At 47.4% G+C, this 24,522-nt stretch overlaps 2 protein-coding genes across 7 annotated transcripts in view; one reads left to right on the top strand and one right to left on the bottom strand.

Moving 5' to 3' along the window:
• Window positions 1-24,522, bottom strand: part of Atg16 (Autophagy-related 16) — a 334,508-nt gene that overhangs the window by 87,238 nt on the left and 222,748 nt on the right. The window lies entirely within an intron of this gene.
• LOC136778340 (uncharacterized) overlaps window positions 1-24,522 on the top strand; it is a 143,762-nt gene that overhangs the window by 37,059 nt on the left and 82,181 nt on the right. The window lies entirely within an intron of this gene.

Below are 24,522 nucleotides of genomic sequence, written 5' to 3'. Positions count from 1 at the left end.
GACGTAGTTTCTTTTAATATACAGTTTCACATATTCTTATCGCATTAAGAAAATCTGAGATTAGAGTGTGTGTCAATTTCGAGCTCCTCAAAGTGACGTACCAAAATTTTAACATTAATATAAATCAAGCTTAAGAATTACCATGTAACGCAGACTACTTCCAAGCTTTACTCCTATGTTTAGTATTATCGTTAGCTTCCGAAGAATGCTGATCCGCAGAGTGATGAAAAAGTTAGACTTTTTTGTCCGATAGTGGGAGAATTCCCCGTACAAGAAAAGAAATGACCCGATAAACGAAATTTCGGCTGATTAATTAGATTAGAGTCGAATAAAGAAACGTACAAGTATAGCTTTGACCGGGGATAGAAAGTTTACGACTACTTTCCGTGATGTCGAGTTCAGCAGGATCCTGGATCCTAGATATTTGGGAATTTATTACACGTACATCTAACGATCATCTCTCGCGGTCGTAAAGGCGAATTGCATCAGCAATCTACGATCGGTAAACTAAATCCTGCGTTACGCGACAAGCTTATTCCCCTGATCCTTAAAGATCTTCAACAATACGGTTTTACTGCCACGTCTCTCTTATATACTCCACGCTTTCTCTACATACAAGATTGTTTCAATGCTGATATCCCAGGAATGTTCTTGTCACTCAATTTCAATCGACGAAATCCGTCTTGCTATATCATCCAAGTAGTCTCGCCGCGCGGTAAGATCAGATAAGAAAATTGCCTGGCATCGAAAAAGTGGCGAGCTATGCGACCCTATATCCACACAAAGCCGAGTACATGGTGGACATTCTGATCAGATGGTTGGCGATACGTACGTAAACCAATTAATATTTCCAACGTGATACATAAATTATCTTCGATGCATATATAGGATGAGTATTTCGCCATGATAGTTGTCGATATAAAATAACATATATATAATTCCAGTGATGGGAATTTTTCTAACCGCAACGCACACGAAGCATCAAGGATAGCAAGGAGACGAGGCACGGGTGTGTATAGGGCTTCGGGAGGCTGGCTATATCTGATGCGAAACACTCTTGAAAGGTATCTTTTGGTATCTGCGAGCATCTCTCGTCCACTCTAAACCCGATTCGTTGTCATTACGCGTAGCGAGGAGAGAGTACCGGTTTGTTGGCGCTGGTAGTTCGCGAGGAGCGCTTACACGCCGATTCGTTACCCCCTCCTCCTCGATGCGTGGCACAGGACGCACCATCCCTTCGCCGAGCAAAGCAATTCGATCCTATATGCTCGGCGAGCAAAAGATATATGCAAAAAAGTAACCGGGAGAGAGAATCGCAGTACTCGATAGACGAGCGTGGCCCTATAGAAAGAAATTGAATAATGCTCGATATAAATACCGATGAACAAGCTTGGCTGGTAAAAGGAAAGGTGGAAGAGTAAAGGGGGGAGGAGCTGGGAGAAAATTAAAGTCTGGCCGCGTATAGGAGTAGCTGTATAGAAGAGGAGCGAGATGAAGCAGCAGCAGCAGCAGCAGCAACAGAAGAAGAAGAAGAAGAAGAAGAAGGGTTGTGCTGTGGTTGCTGATGTTGCTGTTGCCGTTGCTATTACTGGTGGTGGTAAAGAGAGTGAACGGCTTTGGAGATATCTCGGGTGGTGGTGTAACGCGGTAGAACGGTACGTAATTAACGCCTCGTGTAGATGCTATCGCTTATGGAAGGTACGTGGAGGGAGTCCGCGTGACGACCAGTGATGTACGGCCTTGCTGCCGTAATGGAATATTATTATCGGTCAGCATCGACTCGTTGGGGTTGAATTAGTGTGGTGGTGGCACGTCGATGCTCACCCGACGCAATCCCTCGATCCACTCGCGCGTAAAATCCACGTGTGCTTTTGTACTTTCACTCTCCCCCTCCCCCCCCCCCCTTCCTCCGCCATTTATAACACCCCGTACATCTTAATTCTTAACGCGACGCGATAACGAGTGCCGAGCAAAGTACTTGATTCTCAACTGGAGTACCGAAGCGATTCGATGCGAAGATGGAATCTGTTTTGTCTCTGGCTCGTCGGCCTCGGTCTACTCGGGCTGAGAGGCAAAATATTTAGCACTCGAATAAATTAAGGAGGGCCGCTGTACATTCAATGCCGAACTTTTGGAACGCTTTAACGAGCGGTTTAAAAAGTTTTCTGAATGAGGGATAATCGGCATAAAAGATTTAGTCGATCCGATGTCTTCCGAGCGCCTGGAGAACGGGCGGACGGTCGGGCCCTTCGAGCGGAACAAAACAATTGGAGTGGATGGGGTGGGGGGTGTTGAAGTGTGGACGGGAGCTTTGAGAGCTATTGTACGGAATTCGCTGTCGAACTTTGTTGTGACTTGCGAAAAAGTCGTAAAAGACGACCGGAGGCTCGGCAGCAGTCCGCCTCTGACGGGGTCTTTTCTGTCCCGCAGGAGAGGCCACGCTATGTCGAGACGCAGGGAGAGAAAGAAAGAGAGAGAGAGAGAGAGAGAGAGAGAGAGAGAGAGAGAGAACCTTTTCCTTCGACATTCGCGCGCGGATATGCGACATCGTACACGATCAAGCATACACACACCAACTTGCAACTATACATTTATATATATATATATATATACAAACAGACACGCATACAACAAGTTTCGCAACCTCGACGGAATTCGTTCGCCTTTCTGAGTTCGATTTATCGTTCATTCCGCGGAATAACTTCCGTCTCGCTGGCTCATTCACAAGAATTGACTTTCGATGCGGCCAAAGGGTACCGTGACAGAAAGGAAATGAAAGAACAACATATTTCTTAGTATGTATAGGCATTCGCAATATCCGCGGACGATGATTGCTAGGATCGAATTTATTAACTTCACAAGGCAATCACGATATGATGATAGCTAAAAAATGTTTGCCTCTTTGCAGCAACATATTCAATACTCGGAGGGAAATTGATTCACTTTTCGTTTATAAGATGTATATATATATGTGTGTGTGTGTATATACCTACTAGAAAATGAAAGAATCTCGCAAATGAAATTATAATCACAATATTCTCAGAAGTTTTTATTTTTCAAGATATTAATAAAATATTTAGACAAGCGAATAAGCGAGAATGAGACAAATTTAGGAGAAAAGACTACGCTTTAAAAATGTAATATATTACTGGTAATGGCGGTGAATATGTTACGCGCGACATAACTCGATTTAAAAAAGCGTTTCAATGGTACGCGTTAATTTGCATCGCCGTTGTACCGGGAATCTTCCGGAATATTAAAATTTTACGTTTTCCAGCGACGTGTGTGTGCGCTCGCGCGCGTGCGAGACTACTTTAAATAAGACACAGCACTATTACGAGGCGAGCTAGGCGGTTAAACGTCGTTTAATAAAAGCGCGTAAAAAACCCAAAGACGGTAGGAAGTAACGTGTAAAGTGCATAATAAGAGGGCGGCAGCGGGGGATGAAGATATAATCCATTAAGTGGAGGATTCGCAGCGAGAAGCCAGAGATATCTCATTGGTTCAAAGTGGAAATGGTGACGTCCTTCTGCAGCACGCTCCACAGGCGGGGCAATTTTTCAAAAATATGACCATCCACCATGGAAGCTTGTAGCTCGTAAAATCAGCATATCTCCCGAGGACTTTGTTACCACGCGAACCCCTTGAGGGTGGAAGAGGAAGGTACCAACGATTGGCCAGGGCGCACGAAATCAGCGGAAGAAACGTCCGCGGAGCGTAGCTTGTTTACCAGCCTTATCGACCTGGCTTCATTCTGCCCCGATAGACATCGTTCATTCCTCCTCGAGCAACGAATCCTTCAGGAATTACGAGATTATTCGGATAGACCTATATAGCCCTGCTCCGAACCGAAAGAAAGGGGAAAAACCGAGGGAGAGGGAGAATAATGGCGAAGGAACCAAGGTCGGACGTTATACACGTATACATATACACAGCAATATCTATATATATACAGAAGAAGCATCCTTAAACACCGGAGTTTGCGTGTTTACATATCATACATTTCGAACGTGCTGACGTGGAAGATTCGAAATCAAGTCCAAGTAGAATCCTCGAAACGTTGTTAGCCCATTGTTATCTCAATGTAGCAGTCCCGTAATCACGGCGTGTGTTTCTTCGGGAACCTCATGGCTGATAGAGATCCTTTTCTTGGCTGAAACGATGCGCGTATCCGCAGGAAACTAGAGTCTTTTTCGACCGCGTTTGTTGGTACACGTCGCTCGATCCACACAGTGTGCAATAGTAGTGAGTAAAGAGAGAGAGAGAGAGAGAGAGAGATTTGGAGCGGTCTGGAACGCGCATCATCGCGTTACGTTTATTACGCAGGCTATTACTCATTTGCCTTCAACTCTGGTGTCTTCTTTCAACCTCGCTCGCACTCGTCACGTGTTTTAGCGTCTACTTTCATTGCTCTTATTTCATCGTTTGGCGCGTTTTTCTTTCGCCTCCGTGTGGCACGTCGACAGCTTATATTCGCGCCTCTCGCTGCAGTAAAGCGACGCACCTTCGGCTTTACATCTGTCCGCCTGTATTTTCCAGGCCGCTTACCATGGATAGCCTCGCTGCTGGCATTCGCGACATCTCTCTCCCTCCTTATTCCTTTACCCTCGTGAAATTCATAACGGTTCCGGACACAGAAATTGTGGCATATCGAAAGCGTGAATTGCCCCTCACGGTACACCGTGAAATTGCATCGCGCATCACGTCGATGCGCTTTACCCGCCGAGCGCGCTCCTCTTTTTCAGCCCGTTCTCTTTTGCTCGCACGATGCATCCAAGAATCCAGAGACGCGCAGGAACTCGACTAGTTTACTGCGGGAATTTTCAAGTTTGCGAAATAAAGTGGACTGGCTAGACCGGCCAGCAGTCTTTTCACCGAGTCTCCTGCATATACACCGAAACAGTTATAACCTATCTTCTCGTGTGTATATATATATATGCATGCGCGATATCTACCTCCCGCGTGCACAGCTTCCGTCTCTCGCCGAGCCACGTTAGCCAATTAGAGCTCGTGCGTGACCGATCAAAGTGAAATCGCAGATTATTCAGCGACGGTCGCACCGACGACCTTTGCGTTCATTTTTAACTCGGCGATATATATATATACGTAACCTCGCCCTTTGAAATTCGTATATATATGCGTGACATGACTAGTTTCACTTTCCTACACTCCGTCGACGGATCGATCGTGCTGGAAAAGGAAATCCAAGCTTTTTATATATATGTATATATATATAAGACTAATTTCCCCCGTCGGCAGAGCCAATCGGAGAGACGCGGATCATCTTCCGTGTGTACTTAAGGTCGACCAATTTTCGTAGAGGATATTCCGCGGTTCTTTAACCAGGAGATCATTAGGCCGAGGAATCTCTCAATGCCGGTAAGACGATTTAAGAAAATTACATAACCTCTCCGCGTGGGGCTTGGACGTTACGTCCAACGAACGACTTTATCCTCATGGTCAAAGAGAGAGAGAGAGAAAGAGAGAGAGAGAGAGCGCGCGGAGCACCAGCAAACTGGACTTGGTTTCCTTTTGAGCGGTCAGCTTATCAGACTCCCCTTTAAATTACCGATAGCCGAGATTTTACTCCGCTGCAAGGATGAGGCTCTCGCTCCTCTTTTTCTTTCGAGACACGGACAACGGATTCTTCGGGACGAGCAAGACCCTTCTGATTGGTTCGATCGAACAGACAGATAGAAAGCCACTCGATCGGTCCTGAGCGACAGACAGATAATAAAATACGGCCGGTGTATTGTTTATTACGCGCCAGCTCTGCTAGTGTGCGTGACGACCACCTCTATGTGTATGTATAATACACGAGCCACGTAACACTCGAGTCGGAGAAGGACGAGAGGCGTGCAAAAGGAGAAAAGGAGTAATGGAAGTAAAGGAATGTCTCTGGAACTTGCGAATGTTCCGCAGAAACCGAATAAGACAAAAGAGAAGCGGAGAGAGAGAGAGAGAGAGAGAGGGAGAGATAACTTGGATCACTCGCACTACTCACACAACAACGCTATAACAGTCTTCACTTGCATTTCCGCCTCCCCTTCTCGAATACTTCGAGTTGAACCGAAAAACTTTTATTATTACCACCTACCTTTTGGCTTTCACGAGCGAGAGAGAGAGAGAGAGAGAGAGAGAGAGAGAGAAGAATCTGAAAGAAATTTAGTTAACATAGCCCGAAGATCTTGCCAAGTCGGTAAATAATTTATCAGTACGCGCGTGTGGAGGGGGATATACATACATTTCCCGAGTGTCTGATCTCGCATGATTTCAATTTGAAGAGTCAGCACATCGAATCGAATTTCGCTCCCTCGAGCTGCTACTTTAGTCCAGCTGGCGTTTTAGTAATTCTAGTATAATAATAGGAAGAGCGTACCCCAGGAGTTATATCAGTATTTACCCTAGTTTATCGCAAATTGCAATAACAATCGGGAGAGTGAAAAAGTGGCTAGGCATCAACGAGTGTAAAGGAAAACAATGAAAGTGAGATGAATAGAGAATGCTACTAGCTAGGATGATGGACAAGACCTGTAACATTCCTTCACGCTCATTGGTTCCATCCGATTGCCTTGCTTCTATTTGGCGAATGCACGCGGTCCCAGCTGTATACTCCGAGAGAGTACACCGTATCGAACAAACGAGGAAACGGCGAACAACGTGACGGTATATACGTCACGGATCGCGATAATCGAAGGTCGCAGTGTTGCGAGGGAAAAAAGTGCAGGACGCAATAAAATTCCATTTGTTTGTGTGTGGAAAAGGAGTCGTGGGCGAATATCGGCGCAGTTGCAGAGGCTTTGTTGGTGGTTTTACTGTGCAAGTATATATGGACGTTTGAGGAAGATTGAAGAAACGAGGATCGGGGAAAGAGAGTCGATTTATGGAAAGTGAAAGAAAAGGTATAGGAAGCGAGGCGAGGAGAAGGTGGAATGGGACGTGGGGCGCGGTGCGCGGACGGCATACGTGAGCGAGAAGGTGGCAGGAGCGCCGTTTCACACATAGAGACGATCGCTCGGAGCGACTTATGTGCGGCCGTATGTAAGGTCGATGGCGCGTTCGTGAAACTCGCTCTTGTTATTGATTACCGTTCATCCCGCGGGAACGCGAGAGGGAGCACCGGCCGGGGGGGAAGGCTGCTGTGGGAGTAGGGGCAAAGTGTCCATTGTATCGTGGTCAGCCGCCGGAATATTACCGACGTGCGGCTGGGCGGCGGCCCCGTATAGCAACTTATTCTTTATCCACGAGCACGATCACCAGCACGAGCAGCAGCAGCAGCGGAGCAGCAGGATTCGCTCATCCTCGACATTCTCGAAAGAGCTCGGAATCCCCGCGATCCGAACGTGAGCAATAATAATTGTATTCAATAAGCCATGAACGTAGCATTTATTGGCAAAACGTCGCCGCACGTATTTCACCATGGCCATTCATGTAGCCCGTTTTGTACCATTTTGTTCTTTATTCCACTCTCCCGGCTAGCATTGATTTATTTCTTTAGGAATCAGCGAAGCTTGGCGTAAAACATAAATTGCTTTTGATTAATTGCCGAATACGTGTTCATTTTCAGACGAGCGATTGTTAAATGAAAAATACCAGAGCGATTATTTTAGCTCGGCCGCGGCTCCCGCTCGGTGCGCTCCTCTCTTTTTACCAATCGATGTTGTATATCTGGTTGGCCAGAGATAAGGTCAATTAGAATCTACGGAGAAGAGAAATGCTCAATCCTTCCAGCCATTTCGGTCGTAAAGCATTCGAGTTAACGAATGATAGAAAGAAATTCCCCAATATCCTCTCTCTCTCTCTCTCTCTGCATCCATTTTACTATATCTTCGACCGATGAAAATGCTTTGGCAAATTGCAGCAGCAAATCCCATCAAATAGAAATGTACGGCGCTATAGCCGGCTGACCGAAAAAAGCATTAGCGTTAGCGAGAGATTACAAAAGGATGATCTATATATATATTTGCCTCGATTGATCTTTCCATTCACTCCGCTCACCTGCCTTTGACACTAATTCTATTTGCCTTTCGAGCAGATCGCTATCGAGTTTCGGTCAAGAATCTTTATCCATGCATCGGCTCTTTTCCCATGTGTAAAAACGACCGATCGATATCCATCGCGCGCTCCCCGCAGCCTCGATCTTTCTCCCGTCAAACCGTGAAACACGCGTGTGAAGTATCGCAGCTTCCTTCTATTTTTCTCTCTATCGCGACTTTAAGCGGCCATTTATTTCACGCAACTGTACTACCACTCTTCGAGAGAGATTTTTTGCCTGTACTCGTGTCAGTCAGTTGGCTCGCCGGGAGGTCAGCGGACTAGCGGTGCGTTTGGACGATTGCGACGACCACGAGGAGGAGGAGGACGACTATTACGCGTCGTGGCCCCTCGAGTACCAAGAAGGATGGGAGAAAAGAAGAATAAGAGACGAATATCGAGAATTCGTGCGTGACGCTTCTCGGTGGCCGAGGTGACGGACAACAAAGAGTCGAGATAAGTCTCGAGGTTTCGCGGCCTTTTGCTCTCGCGTCGCGTTATCCGTCTCTCTCTCATACACTATCTTTGACAGAGAGAGAGAGAGAGAGAGTCTTTAACCAAGAGAGCACCGCACCTCCTCATTCGCCATGATCGACGGGGAAACATCCGATGGAATATTTAAAGGTCGATTACTAGAAACGGATAACGGGATGCCCCGAGAGCTATATAGCTGAGAGGAGAACCGAACGAGGAAGAGGCGTAGGTAGCCGCTATTTCTTCCTCCTCCTGCAGTTCCTTTCTCTTCCTCCTCTCTCTCTCTCTCTCTCTCTCTCTACCGCACGGTACACACGCCATTGTCTCCTAGCTCATCGTGCTCTTTCGTGAACCGCGAGAGAAATCACGCTCGTTATCCTACGTGTAGCCATAATTGTAATACAGCTAGCATTATTATCATATAATTATGAGTACAGTTTGCTTTACATTGAGCGACGCCACGATCTCCTCGAGCGCTTATTGGCGCCATAAATATTTCTTCGTGACAGTGATGCAGGAACGAATGCACCGGCTCAGTCTCGGTCGTGCCGAGTAGACTCGCCCGAAGCTACTAGTACCGACTCGCCACTCGACGTATCGACCTTCAACCACCGATAGATTTCCTTTCAATCAGCCGGTAAGTACACAATAGTTGCCATTCACGCGGTGTATATCTACGACTATACGTATATAATTTTTTATTATATATATATATATATATATAGAGAGAGAGAGAGAGAGAGAGAGAGAGAGAAGAATTTTAATTAAATCCTCCAATAAAGCGGAGATTCTTCGCGAGTATTAAAGCTGAAAAATCAGGATAAAAACGTCGAAGCTTCCGCGTCGCGTATAAACAAAAATCTGTGTGTGTGTGTGTGGTGGAAGGGGAGGAGGTTAAAGCCTCGCACTCTGTTCCAGGGAAATATTCTCATCGCGATGCAATTCAAACGGATATATTTTTCCCTTAACGCAAAATCATAACTTTTCCCCGCGAGCTTTCCAGTACTACGGGGCTCGTAAATTTGTCGGGACGCAAGAAGGACGGCCATTTTGCATTGCGCCTTGGCGGTAACACGCGGAAAAATGCTCAAATCTTTAGCTTTATTTCAATGATAAAAAGCCGCTCGCGCGCCGTAATTTTATTCCGCGTTGCGCTTCTTTGCAATGCTCGGTATTTCGAGTGGGCGATACGCGCGCGCTTTAATAGACGTTCCTTTTTTTGCCAAAGCTGGTGGCGCGATCGTAACTCTGGCCCAGTTTTCCGCTATGGAGGTCATAAGGATGTCGAAATATAAAGAAAAGGGATTTCGGTATAGGTTGCTGCGCGCGGAACGGGGAGCGGAGCTCCTCGCATATCCAGTCGACGAGATTTCCCGCGGAAAAATATCGAAACCTATATCGTTAATCAGGCAAAAATTTCCGCGGTTATCCTGGCACGAAGCGAAGGGTGGTGGCTCGGCTGCTTTTGGACAAGAGCCAATTCACCATCGGACCGAACATCCGCATATGCCCGGACCTGCAACTCTTCAACAGCCGGGATCAGCGAAATTCTGCAATTTTGTTTATCCCCCACCCTCTCTCTCTCTCTCTCTCTCTCTCTCTCTCGTTCCCTAGGCAAATGCGTTGGTCCGTTCATCCATGCGCGCATAGCAGAGACCAACTCGTTCAATTAGGTAAAATTCCTCTGATTTCTGGCAGCCGCTTACGGCAGACGTCATCGAGCACTCGTATCAATCCATAAATAGTTCATTTCGATAATCAGAGTAATGCATTATTGACAAGCCCCTATATTGCGTTACAGTGTGGACGCGCTGCTTCCACGCACACGTATCCTTCCCCGATATTCCATTCATAATACGGAAAATTACAACAACCGAATAATCCTCAGATATATACCCCGTTGTCGAACTCTACTAATCATAACAAACTGCGCTACACTGGGAGAGAAGGTTAATGTCGTGTTGCACTTGAACAATCGCTTGGCTTTTTCCCCGATTGATTAGCAATTCAAATCCATATGGCTCCGGACATAGACGATAGAGGCGGAGCGAATAACCGTGCAGCCAGTGTGTTCTCCACAACCTATAGACATATATATAGTATATATAGCATAGAAGAGGAGAAATAAACGTCGATATTTCAGCGTTTTTGATTTCCGTCTGGCACTTAAGCCGTTTCACGATCTTGTTTAAGAAAGAGGGTCGCGGTGCACGATGGATATATATATATATATACGGGGCAGACGGATGTGCCGTAGCTTCGGTAAGGCGATCGCGATTTTCCGCGTTCGATTATTCGCTCGCTCGTGGCCAAAGCCAGGACGAGGAAGGCAGATAGTTGCGCGCGGGACTAGCATGCATCATCCACGGAGAGCAGCTCCGGAGCTGCACCTTCGGGAAGAAAGTGAAATACGTTACGATCTGTCTTGGCCTCTCTTCCGCGCGTGCGCGCGCGCGCAGACGATACGTCGTGACCGCTCTCGATAATAGGAATCCTTGCGGTACGTATATGTGTGGTACCTGGTGTGTGTGTGTGTGTATTGGGGTGGATGAGTGGGTGGAATGTAATATATCGCGAGGGAGGGGGGCTCTATTGGGTCGCTCGAGTAATACAGACAAGGGAATGTGGGGAGGGGGGAGGGGGGTGGGAGGTTATAGAAGCAACGAAAGGATGCAACGATCGAGAGAAATGAAGAGAGGGTGGGAGGGGGGGGGGGAGGATAACACCGAACGTACTTTCTTCAAGTCCCGCTATTCCATTCGCTCCCTATTTACCTTCCGTCCCTTTGGAACGCTCCCTCGATACATACTCTAATATATAGATAGATATCTTTTTTTTTCGGAATGCTTCGAAGCTATCACTTCGTGACGGAGAAATAAGCTTGGGGAATGCCCTATCGAGCGTTCCGGTACCCTTAGGAGTGCCCGTTACGGTCTTACCGTAACGTGTGTTACACGAGCTACTCTCCGAGAGGATTGTGTAGGTCGGGCCGAGAAACGAGCCGCGAAAGCTACGTGATTTTTCACTCAGCCGCCAAGGAGATACCGTTCCAAGTGGATGCTAAGGTATCGTTTAGTCTGCCGTTCGATATTTATTTTCTTCGCTCCAAGAAAATGCTTGGATGAAGTCGTTGCCTTTTAACGTCCTTTCCCTTCGAAATATATATATATATATATATACATTTTTGTAGGTAAATATATATATATATAGCGTTTGCACGCAGCAAAGAAAATTAACGTGGGACGATGGACCGAGCCATGCGCATACTGATATTAAAGTGCATTGCTCGAGCAATTGGATCAACGTGTGCGTTTCACCACTCAGAAGTTTCGAAACGGCGAGTAAAATAATTTTGCTATTTCGCGAAGTAAGCCGAGGGATGCCTTGAGGTCTGCGAGGAAAAGAGGGAAGCTGGCGCTTGGCAAGGCTCGTGCTGCTTCGCGTTGCTTCGAAGTAGCCGTAAACCACCGTACCCCTCTAATACATAGCAACTTCCGTCGATTCACGAATATCGTGAATTCGCCGGCCCCGCCAGCTGTGCGCTAGTTACTCCATGAATCTACGATCTCTCCCCTTGCACGGGTCGAATATTCAGATTAGATTTCAGTACTGCCTCTTTCCTTAATACCGTACGTATATATATATATGTATATACAGCAGCCAAACGAAATTGAAACGTTTCGCGATGAATTAAACTGCGAGGACCGTGCGCGGCGATATGATACGATAATTACCTTAATGGTATTATGAGGAAATATATATATATGTTTAATGCTTCTCGCAATAATTGTACTTTATTGAAAGAATTAATATTTCTCTCCTTCATATAGGAATAATCGGGAAAAGAGCTTTCAACTTATTAGATTTTCCTCTGCGGTTCGATTTCGCTTCGATCAATTAAAGTCTCGTTCATTAAATTACCCAGCGTATATATTTATATATATATATATACAGTAGAGTTTTTTTATAGAGTTCACCGACGCGTCACTTTTGAATATCCGAATAACGGACTCGCGCCGGTACCCATTAAACTTGATCCTCTTTATTCGGCTTCGGCAGCAGCATAAATTTCAGTTTAGCGTGAAATTCCGGATTTGACGGCTAACAGTTCTCGCATCATGTACGATATGATGAGTTTGGACGTGTAATTGGAGGGTGTCTGAAACTGGTATTAGCAGGGCATAAACAGCTTGTCGATAAAGTGCATTTTTCCTTTAATAATATTAAGTTGGGCCTATTAACGAGGAGGAAGAACAATTGGGGGAAATATGCGATGGAGGTAATTGTGGATGACATTGTATTTTCGGAGAATGAAGCATAGAAAAGGTGAATGCTGATGGGTATCAGCATGGATCGGTTGGGTGGGAAAATTTAATGCAGCGATAAATTAGCGAGCTAACGAGAGCAGCTAGAGGTGTATAGGTGTGCATATATACATATATATATATATATATATATATATAGAGCGAAGGAAGAGAGAGAGAGAGAGAGAGAGAGAGAGAGAAGTGCACCACAAATATATATATATATATATATACAGGGCGCTCTTTTCCCTTTGCTCTCCCCGCGCGAATCTCGCGTTCGCCATCTGGGATGCTCGGCATCCAAGCTTTTCCTGGTGATGATAATCGAGCAAAATATTGTACCGGTGGCCGCGGGCGTACTCGCCGAGGTTCTTGACTTCCCGATCTCGTCAGCCAAGCCAAGCCGAGGCAGTCGTAGTGGTATCTTGGCAGATTACCGGACCTTCTCCTCGGCTCCCTTGTCTTCTAACTTCTTTTCCGGACAACCTTCCACCGCTAGTCATTCCATGCTGCATTCCGATCGCGTCCTTATCCCCTTTGCGCAACCGCAAGCTTCGCTCTCTGCTTCTATATATATATAACAACCGAACGAACCTTCCAACGACTCTACGGTACTTTTCAAGTTCGAGCCTTAAAGGAAAAGGGAAAAGGGAAAAAGAAAAGAGAGATATAAGGACAAAAGATGGAGATTGAAGAGAGGTCCGATAGAGCGAGGGTGTTGGTGTTGGTGGTGGTGGTGGGTGGAAGAATATAAAGGAACGCAAGAACGATCGGATTCTAAGCGCGCGGCTAAAAGTTGCTTGAAACTTCCTAATGTATGTGGGAGAGTCGGTCGGTCGGTCGGTCGGTGGCTCGCATCCTTTCCATGACCGGGCGGTCCAGGTCGTGACCCAACCTTCCTCATCCTCTCTCTCTCTCTCTCTCTCTCTCTCTCTCTCTCTCTCTCTCCTTCCTTTCTTATCCCTCCTCCTCCCTTTCCCGCAGGATCCACCGCATCTCCACTGGATTTATCCGGCTTTACTTACCCCCTGCACACGATGATCCTCGAGCGATCCGGGGCCGGGGCGCGGATCCGTCTATCCGGCTATTCGCGTATAGCAGCCAATCTTCCACTAGTTGTGGGCTACGACGGAACATACGTCCCCCTCGTGTGCATTTCGATTTGATCCACGGTTACCCTTTTTCCTACGCGATGCACCGGATGCGGCTCGTCTTTGGTGAAATGGAGACGCCTTGCTCCGGGTTTAAAAGAGAGAGAGAGAGAGAGAGGACAGAGGGAAGACTTCAATTGTCTTGGCAAAAAGAGTCAGCGACGAATTCCTTCGTCCGAATCCCCCTTGCGGTCTACTTATCCTTGCTTTTCGAATCGCCGAGACGCAGCGAAAGACGAAAATCCTGGCTCTTGACTATAAATCCCGCTGAGAATCGCCCATGCGAGAGAAGAACGAAAAATGACTATTCTACCTGCCCTCGTTCCTCCGCGAATTCCTCTTCCTTTATTCATCTCACTCTCCTCCTGCAGTCGGGTCATTTGAAAAGTCGACTTTCGGAAGCCACCCCCTCCCCCAGCAAAATGTCTACTCCGATTACGACTTTGCCTCTGTTTCTATCGCAAAATTGTTTTCTCTCTCGTAATGCGACTTACCTTCCTGCAGCAATACCCTTCTCCGACGCTCCATCAACGATGGATACGTACTATATGTATATATAGGTTGAAGGAGGAAACGTTGACCCAAAAGCATAACATTTGCAGTTCGAACGATTCTTTTCAGCATCGAATCCTTTTCATCCATGCTTATGATTAATGAATAATTATATTATCGCAGGTGAAAGAAATTCTTTACAACTGCACGTTAATGAATCTCAATTTTCAGCCGTATCAATTTTGTTATACACGGCAATTCGATCACTCGCTTATTGCGAAAAGTGCAAAAGGAATTGCTGGCATTATCAAAATATAATAATAATTATATCAGTTGCGCCGGGATGATCGAATTCATTGTCGAAAATATTCCTATATATTACTGGCAAATTTAATATCGTAGTGAACAATTAAGCAAACGGAATTAATGAAACATTGTTCTATGAAACTCAATATTTATACTCTGGCACGTTGCAATGGAAATATTTAATTTACTGCTATCTTCAGGAATTTCGTATCTATTGGAATATCAATTAAATGGTCATTGATAAACGAGAAAGCGTATAGTGTTTTCCTGCGCAAAAGTATAATATTTGTATATAGTGGTTCAATATTCATCGCTGGATTTATATGGTTTTCGTGCCGTGAGATGTAGGGCAATGGTGTCTCCCAGTCTATAAGCTGCGGCAAGTAAACGTGATTTCAATACACAGTGCAAGTGCCACTTGTGCAAGCTGCGTGTACAGCAAGTGAAATTGCCTGGCGCGTCCCTCTGGCCTACTACTGTCCTGCCCCAACACGCGCGCCGCAGCTATAGACGCTACGAAGCAGTCCGGGACTGGAGAACGCGGTGTAGGGGAAAATGAACATTTTGCCGAGACACACAGCGCGCTGCATCCACTTTTCACAAAACTTTAGGGAGCGTAACCTCGCTCTCGACTTTACCTATCATCTATATCTATATATACTGTATAAGTATATGTATATAAGGGTGTGCACATGGTAGTCCTCACCTTGCATCTTCCGCGACGTGCAATCTATATATCGTTAGAGCAGCGCTGCACTCTTGAAAAAAGTGCCTGCAGATATTCTTCCTCGAAAATGCTTACGCGTTTGGATGTTAAGAAAATGCTACACTCGATTTATTCCATGGTAGAAGGGACGTGCTTACCTGCAACAGAAGAAAAGACACCAAACTTTGAGCTTAAAGTACGTTTCTTGGAATATGGAAATAATTGTGGGAAAATGTGGACACTTTGAAAAATAATGCTTCGCCGGTTTGGACGTTTGACAAACACACATCTGGCCAAAGTTTCGGGGATGTGTGTCTTTCGCGCAGGGAAGGCTGGAAGCATCCGGGGGGAGCGCAACGTGGAAACGTAAACGAAACATTTTGCAAGTAATACGGTAAATAGCCTGGGCTAGCAGGTTAAATGAACCGGTGCGAGAGAGGCGTGAAAGAAAGACAAATAAAGCTGGAGATGCAGTGGAAAGGGCTAAAAGTCTCTGTTTGCCAATGTCAAATCAACACAAATTGAAATCACGAACGCCCGTATCTCTGTTGACTCTGTAGAAAATCGACTTTATTCGCGTCTGCCTCGGCGCGGGCCTCGCTCTCCCCCTCCGCTTGTCACACTTTTTTTCAATAGCTGATGTTCAGTCGAGCAAAAGTCAGATTCGGGCGTTAAAAGCAGCGAGCGAGGTTTGTCGGAAAACTGGCAATCGCACGAGCGAATCTTTCGGGCAATCGGTAGGAGGATGACGTCAGGATTGCATCATTTCTCCGATGGTTGTCGTGGGTGGCGATGACGGGTGGATATAATGACGCAATCGTTGGAGGAGCGCGATGGCCATGAAATGTATGATCGGAGTTTGTGGGCTGCTGGATACGTCGAGTTGAGAGCGAGGAGGACCGTTAAACGTGATCGGACGGGAATCGAGTGGAAATTATAAGCAGATGGCTAGGAAGGTAATCGGGTGAGGAGGAGAGAGGGGGGGGGTATATTATTGGATCGAGAAAGAAACCTGCTTGCTTCGTCATTCAGCAGCAATTCCCGAAAGCCGAGAGGTCCCCGCTTTCCTCCCGATCGAGCACAGCCAATTAGGCAGTACTGGCTGGCGAGGATTTTCAATCTCCGCAGTCAAGGCTGCGCGATACTCCGAGGAATGCCGAGGGGGCACGAGGGAGCCCGATAAAAACGTGTAGCTGTAAATCAAACTATTTTCTGGCTGCGTTATTCTCAGTCGCGCGGCTCTTCTTTGCTAGATTCTTCCGGTCGAATCGTGTACTCCCACAGATACAACAGTTCTCGTGTACATGTATACACACAATAACATCCACATATCGATTACGCGCGAGTACAAAACGAGATGCATCGATGCTGCCGCTGGCGCGACCACAGCCGCCGATCGGTATCCAGATGCTTCTATTTTTTGCGGAGAGAAAAAGAAGGAAAAAAAAAAACTAATTAAACCGCGTGCGCGTCCGAGCAAGCGACTTCTTTCTCTAATTGCGATGCGCGTACGATGCGTTACTAATTCGTTCGGCTTCTCCGCGTTTATCGAGCATCGCGAAAACCACTCGGAGTCCCGAGCCGAGCGTAACGGTCGGCCAAACGCCGCTCGATCCTTGAAAAAGATTAATTCGATAACGAGAAATCAGCCTGTGCATGTGCAATCGTGTGCGTGAGTTTCTGTCTTGCCGTTCGTCATCCTCCCCCTCCCCCTTCTCCCTCGCTCGATCTTTATGGTTTGTAGGAGCGCGTGGAACGCGCGTCTCCGATATAATTAAAAGGATACCTCGCGTCCAATAGAACCTGATGGCAACGGTCCGTTATTTCATACAGAATTTTCCCAGAGTTCTTCTCACGACTCTGCACCAAAGATCCCTTCGATTTCTAATCTTAGCGGCTTAATGTCGCCCGTAATTAATACGACTCGTAATCCTCGCTGTATTCCGGTTTCGTACAAGTGTGTATATATATATATATATATATCTACCGGACAAGATATTATAGTTGCAGCGCTCGCAACGCTAGAGTCCAAAGCAGATAGGATCGGCACCGTACTCTTTCTCCCCCCTCCTCTCCCTCCATCTCTAGGTCCACCAATCCGCACTCTTCCACATTTCCTGTTACAGTTAATGCAGAAATTCAGAAGCGTAGGTTTCCTAATCTCGGCAATTTTGCGCTCGGAATAGGCTTCTTCGCTGCCGTTAGAAACGTAACGGCTGCAACCTTCTCTCCGATCCAGCAGCTAGCGTGCCAATCCGTTGGCGAACGCGCGCGCGGCTGGTGCCCATAACGCCGGTGTGTTTATTCTGGTACATTTGAGGAGACTCCGCGCGCTGTTCGAGGTGCAGCAGGAGTGCGCCGTGTGCGTCGAGCGAAGCCCACGCGTGACTAGCGACGACACGGGACGTTGCAGTTTCCTCGGAATGCATTTCCGGTTTACGTGCCGACGCTATAGGTTAAGAAATTTTGATGGGACGATTCGCAATTTGCGCTGCATTGCTCACGCACAGCACGCGTGTATCGGTGCGGGAAAGCAATTCCATGGGCTGAAAAGAGAGAGAGAGAGAGAGAGAGAGAGAGAGCGTGCGTGGCTGCGTGCGTGCGTACGCGTGAATCTGACTTTGGCGCATTTGCAATTTCCGCTGAAAGATTCTCTCGACCGCACGCGCTATCCCAGCCACGCTTGCATTATCATCGTTATGCAATGGCAATTAGAGATTGCGCTAAATGAATATCATGATGAGTATAATCAGGGATACCACGCGTGCGCTGGCTCGATGCTTCGCTCGTTCCTTTCTTTTTTTTTTCCTCCTCCTCTTCTTCTTCTTCCTCGCAAGACGCCGCTATTAATAAGCAGCCACGTGAATGAATCGCCGTTATATACATGGCAATATTGCCGCGGCAGCCTCACGCGACGAGGAAAATTCTTCCAGCGTTGAATTTCCTCCGGGAATATTTCCGTACCGAATTCGGTACCGCGATAATAATCGGACGTCTTCGCGAGTGCTCGTTTTTGCCGGAGAACTCCGCTGACTTTGCTCCTATCGTCCTCTCGAAGCGAGCTTCGTTCCGCTCGTTGCTGTAGGCCAACCGTGAGACAGAACTGGATTTATCAAAGGGAGACACACGGCTGGTCACTCGCTTCTTTCACCGCGAATAAGGGACACTGCAGCCACTTATAGACCTTCGCACTGGACTCTCTATCGCAGAGCCACTCTTCCAAGACCATCGATATAACATTTCTCATCTCTCATTTTTCCTCTTGTGTTACACATAAATTCGCGTTATCGTTATAACGCAATTCCGTTTCTCTTTTTACAGTGTCATATATAAATATATATCAAGATGAAAAAATTGTCCGCGTGCAATCGCAATAAAATCAAAGACTCGATTTTCGTCCACCAATCGTTTCGTGCACGAGCGCTGAAACGATAAGCAAATTGCTCAACTATCATTTCCTGATCGTAGCCGATTGTTTAAACTCAGCCCGATACAAAGTGGCCTTTCATAGAGATCGATTCAATTTCCTGGACCAACTGCTTCTAATCTATGGAGCCAGGAAAATATATTCTACGATATAAAGACGCGGTTTATAAGAGAGAGGCAACGCGTGCTGGCCATAGCGATTGTGATCCACCGAGCTAGCAGACAATAGCACTTTTTTTTAAACGAACTTTACAGTCGTAGCTCGCGGCTAGGTTACCGAACGAACAATACCGAGGGAACCAATCGACCTATACCTACCTACCTACATATACCCGATACATCCAAGGGTATCGCTGGTCCGGCATTCGCGCTTTTTACATCGAGCCAGATCTCGTTCCACTTTTTTTTACCAACGACACGAGCTCTCCGGAGGCGGTGATGATCGGCCACGGTGGCCCGTCTGGCACCGCGAATCGGTCACCGCGACAAAGACAGTGGTTCTCATCCGTACATCGGAGGAAGAGGAAGGTACATTGAGTGGTCCAGGAGGAGGCGGAGAAGGGATGACGGACAAGCATGGCCGAAGAAAAATCAGCGGTAAAGTAGCAAGGCTGTTATGGCCGCGCGCAACAGCAGGCAGCCACAGCTAGGCCGTCTTCAGAGTTTCCGCATGTTTCTTACTCTCCTCGCGTTCCACCAGTGCTTTGTGTCCTCGGTGGCGACAAGCTTCGCGTCTCTTGGGAAAAGCTTCCTCAGGTTCTATGATGAACAACAATCGGACGTAGTCGCACGCGTCCCATTGATCTACGACTCGTACAGCTATATACAGCGCGAGGAGTCTCGAGTGTGCTGCTGCTTTGCTGTCACGCTGTGGATACACAGCCAGGCTCTCTCTCTCTCTCTCTCTCTCTCTCTCTCTCTCTCTCTTGAGTGTGCGTGCAGGTGAATGCAGGAAGAGGCTCCGTGACTACGGATAACCTGCGTGCCATATAGCTGCGTTCTCGCGGTTATTACGACGTTACCTCTGCTACACGGTCCTCGGCGAGATTATCATCCCGAAGAAGAAGATGAAGAGACCCACTTCCGTAACGTTAACGAACGAGCCAACGCGACATCTCACCCCCGAAATTTCGAACGAACGTCACGAATATCCGAAGTACTCGAGTTTTCATTTTCAATTTGGATTAATTCCCTATAATCTCTCCGCCTGATTACCCCCTACAATCCCCTCCACACCCCTGAACAGAAGCGTTTCGGTCAACGTTAACTCGGTACGCTTCTTTCCCAAAGGATTTTATCGCGTCTCATTAGCAAACGAAATATCTCTCAAAATTATTCACCGTAGCTATCGAGCGATCTTATATCTATCCCCGATATTTCTCGAGGGCCTCGATCAAAGTTGCAATCTTGGCGAACATCGGAAGGGAATAATAAGAGCGGAATGCGAGCGAACGGGAAGGTTAAATTGGCTTTCGAGCGGAGGAGAAGAATGACCCGGTTGAAATTGTGGCAAAGGGGATCTTCGGCGACCGCGGTCGCGAGTTTGACCGTGGCGTTGTTAGCCGATTATTATCGCCCTGTTATATTCTTCCTGGAGTATATATATATATATATATATATATATATATAGGGTATATACGGTGCGATCGTGGCAAGGAGTCGATCGAAGGCAGCCGGAAGGTACAACCTCAACGAGCTCGTCCCTTTGGCTTTGCCTTTCGCGACTCCTATCCTGCTCCATCAAACGAACTGCGGTTCTCTCGCATCTTCCTCTTGCGTACAACGCGCCAGGAAGGGCGAAGCACGTTTGTTCGCCCACTCCCCCCTCTCTCACCCTCTTCTCTCTCTCTCTCTCTCTTCACCTCACGTCGTTTTCCTATCCGATTTAGAGCTGCCTCTGGGTATTTGTAGCGGTTTTGCGGACGGCTGCAAAGTGCTCCGCGCGACGGGCGCGCGCCAACGCAGCCGGAATATCGGATGGATATCGAAGCACTATATACATATATATATATATATATATAGACAGCATAGTGGAATAGCGGTACAAGCAGCTCTCGTGCTATGAGCATGTACAGCCTCGGCAGAGGGAAAATGCGGGAGGGAACGGCGTGGCTCGCGGAGAAAGGCTACACGGGGTGTCACCGTTCCAATATTGAAAGTGGAAATAATGCCCGGCTACAAGATAACCGCATTACCACCCCCACCCCCTGTCTCTTCAGCATCCAACCGAGAGGGACCAGAAGGAGGCCGAGATATGCCCGGAGAATACTAATTTTTGAAAAGCGAGATTTTCAAAGACAGCCGCGCGCAACCACGAGCACGGATTGATAAGTAATGCATTGGCCCGATCTCCGCGAGGAGATAACCTCCTCGGCGATAGGGCATCGCGAGTAACGCGACACCGCTCGCGTTTCACGATCGCGACCGTCTCTAACGGGAATCGTTATGATCTTTGTTCGACGGGATATATGCTATCTGTGCGGAGAATGATACGCATTCCATCGATACTTCCGCAAGGTGCCGTCGTCGTCTTCCTTTCTTATTACCTTTTCAATATAGCCGAGACAGCGTTGGTGAACAAACTCATCCATCTGCCGACGCGCCGCGTTCCTCGCTCGGATGAGACGCGACTAGGATCGAGCCTGTAACCGCGAGTACCATTGTGCGCTCCTAGAAAAAACATATGGCATTTCTCTCGGTGGTATCTTTGTCACAACCACTCCCTCGAAAATAACGCTGGTGCAACGTTGACCCATACGCTGCGTGCGATTATTTAGCATCGCGAGACGTAAAAACTGTCTGAATTTACGCAACAGTACCTGCGCGAATATAAATTGCTGGAACGCTCGCTCGGTTCCGTACTCCGAACGGTAATGCAGCTAACGCGCAAATCTTTTTACCTCGGCAACCTGCACCTTCTGCCATAACCCTTGATCTGAATTTCAATGGAACTGCGACAGTTTCATCGCCGAGCTTATAATGTTATTCAGGTTTATTTGAAATTTTTCGTACAATGGATACGTGGGGGGGTGAGGATTACGAATGGAATTTTCCGGATGTACATATATATATATGTAGGCAGAAAAAAATAACGCGAGAGATAAGGGGATGCACGGGTGGTATATCTAGGTATTTTTCGCGGTAGCGTGGACGAATAAAAATGTGTAGGAGGTTATCTGGCCACTTTACGTGGCGCTTTGCTAGGCGCCGGCTTGAAATGAACGATTTTGCCGCGAGGTATTCGGAGGATTATCGTATAGCCGGCGCGTGATAAAGGCGTATGGTAAATTCAGCCGTTAAAGAAAGGGATAGATGGGGTTGGCACCCGGTGCTCTCGCAATAAGGTACAATCCGCTACCATGCGGAATGAATCATTGAAGATTGGAGAGAGAGAGAGAGAAAGGCGAGCTGTGTGCGAGATCTCGAGACGCGTCCGTGGGAGATAACTAGGAGGGAGCATCATCCCTGCGAGGAGCGAGCAAGGAAAGCGCATGCACACGCACGTATCAACGCTGAACGATATACCCGCCCAAGCCCGTAGCTACGTACCGATCTAACGAGGCCGATTGTCCCGCGTGCATTCAGAGCGATTTTCAGCTGCCTCGAGTGAGTACGAGCCGGCCTCTCCACTTAATGACATGGAAAGGCCCTCGCGTTTACCGAGATGGACGCGACTAACTCTTCGTGTTAACCTGTCTAACGCGAACCCCCATCCGTTCTGCTCAACTAGAACAGCGAGCACGAACATCCTCCACCGCTCGCTCGCACCAATCTTTTATCGACAGCCCCCAATGAAACGTACAACCGACCAGCCAGCGATAGCTGCACGTATATACATCTCGCATGTGTGCGAAAACACACGTTCGCTCATGCTCCAATGATTGAAGCCAAGACTGGCGTTGAAAAGCAGCTAGTGGCCTTATTCGCTTGGTTTGTTCGACTCGCGAATAGTCGAGGCAGAAGTGAATGTTTTATGAACGGTTTTAGAAGCGGAGCCAGATTGCGAGCTTACCGAGCTCCGCTGCACTATACTCCCTGCGTGTTTCCTACGTTCGGGCCATTGTCGTAAAAAGGTACTTGAATTCGCTGCGAGAGTATACATGGAAGCTCGAGATTATTAGTCCATGAAGTGTATCGTCTGGTTGCATGGTTGAGGAAGGGGGGGGGGGGAGGGGGTTGAGGATGCTGCTCGTTGTTTAGATGCTGCATCAGAAGTAATGCAGGAGGAAGAGGAGCGGGATGTAGCCAAGGTGCGGATTGTGGGAGGAGAATAGGGGGGGGGGGGGAGGAGAAGAGGTTGTTCCATCATGGTGAGCAAGAGGAGAACGGAAGAGAAAGAGAGAGTGGAGGGGATATAGCGAGAAAAGAGCATATGCTCTCGAGGTTCGGGAATATATAGAGATAGGAAGGAACGTTTGTAAGCATTGTTCGATATAAGACACGACTTCATTAGGCATTCAAGTAATGTTCAAACATCCTACATTGAATTGTACTCGCGCCCTCTGTCCCTGCTGCTAGCTTTCAGCCACCTATAACAGAAGTCGGTGGAGGAGGAGGAGGGGGGGGGGGGGAGTTTCTCTCCACGCGTCGCCACCTTTGCCAGAGCTGTGCCTCGACTTGTGCCCACTGCTTCCATTCCATCTGCCTCCGCACTCCGCACGGTCGGTCCGGCCCGAGCTGTCCAGCAGCTCCATTCCGTATTGGAGCGCGCGGCATACAATGAGAGAGTATCGTCCCGAGGGAACTCGTGATGGCGCAATATCGAATAATGTATAACTATATCACGCGGAGAGAGGCAGGGGCGAAACGGTGCAAAGTAAGAGAGGATTCGTCGTATAATATAGAGCATAGACCGAGAAGCGCAGTGTCCGAGAGCGAGATAACCCGATATATCTCGATGAGACTGCGAGCACACGGAATACATCACCATATAAGTAAAAGCCTATATGGCCTCCGGGATCGCGCAGCGGCCGGCCTCTGCCTCGCTTGATTCATAGCGAGCAAAGGCCCGACCCGTATCGACTAGCCACACCATGCACACTCCACTATTTTATGTCTTTAGCGATATCAACACCGAATCACCCTGCAAATCATTTCGTTCATCCATCCACGGTCGCACCAATCAGTCCTCGCTTGTACATGCAGCTTATATCCAAATAAATTCCACTCTTGTCTCCGGGACTCTTCCATTTGCGATTTTATGCCAAGAAACTCCGCTGATTCTCGTTAACCTTCCGATGCGATTCTAAGCTATAGTTTTAGATTTGTGTGTGTACGTGTACGTGGTATTTGCCGCGCGCCGTAACTGTTATTTTTATACCCCTCGCGAGAGACGCATTCGCACAGATTGACCAAGAACGGTAATGGAGAGATTGCGAATGGGATATGCCCGACAGGGAAGTAGATAAAATCAATCTATTTTTCTTCCAGTCAGCGGGATTATATAATAGCCGAGTGTTGCCATGCAGATGCAGGTAAAATCTACCGGAGTTTTTTTACCGGAAGTATATACGGTGGTCGAGGCAAGTATTAGTATACTCGCTGCCGCAACTGTACCGCCTCTTCCGGATATAGATATATATATATATATATAAAGGCAAGAAAATCATGTCTCGGAGAGTCTTGGAAT

The sequence above is a fragment of the Prorops nasuta genome, unplaced genomic scaffold (genome assembly GCF_024137725.1).
Source record: "Prorops nasuta isolate Cenicafe-Biocafe unplaced genomic scaffold, Cenicafe_Pnas_1.2 PNAS00014, whole genome shotgun sequence".
Lineage (NCBI taxonomy): Eukaryota > Metazoa > Arthropoda > Insecta > Hymenoptera > Bethylidae > Prorops > Prorops nasuta.
This window is presented reverse-complemented; position numbering and strand designations above follow the sequence as displayed.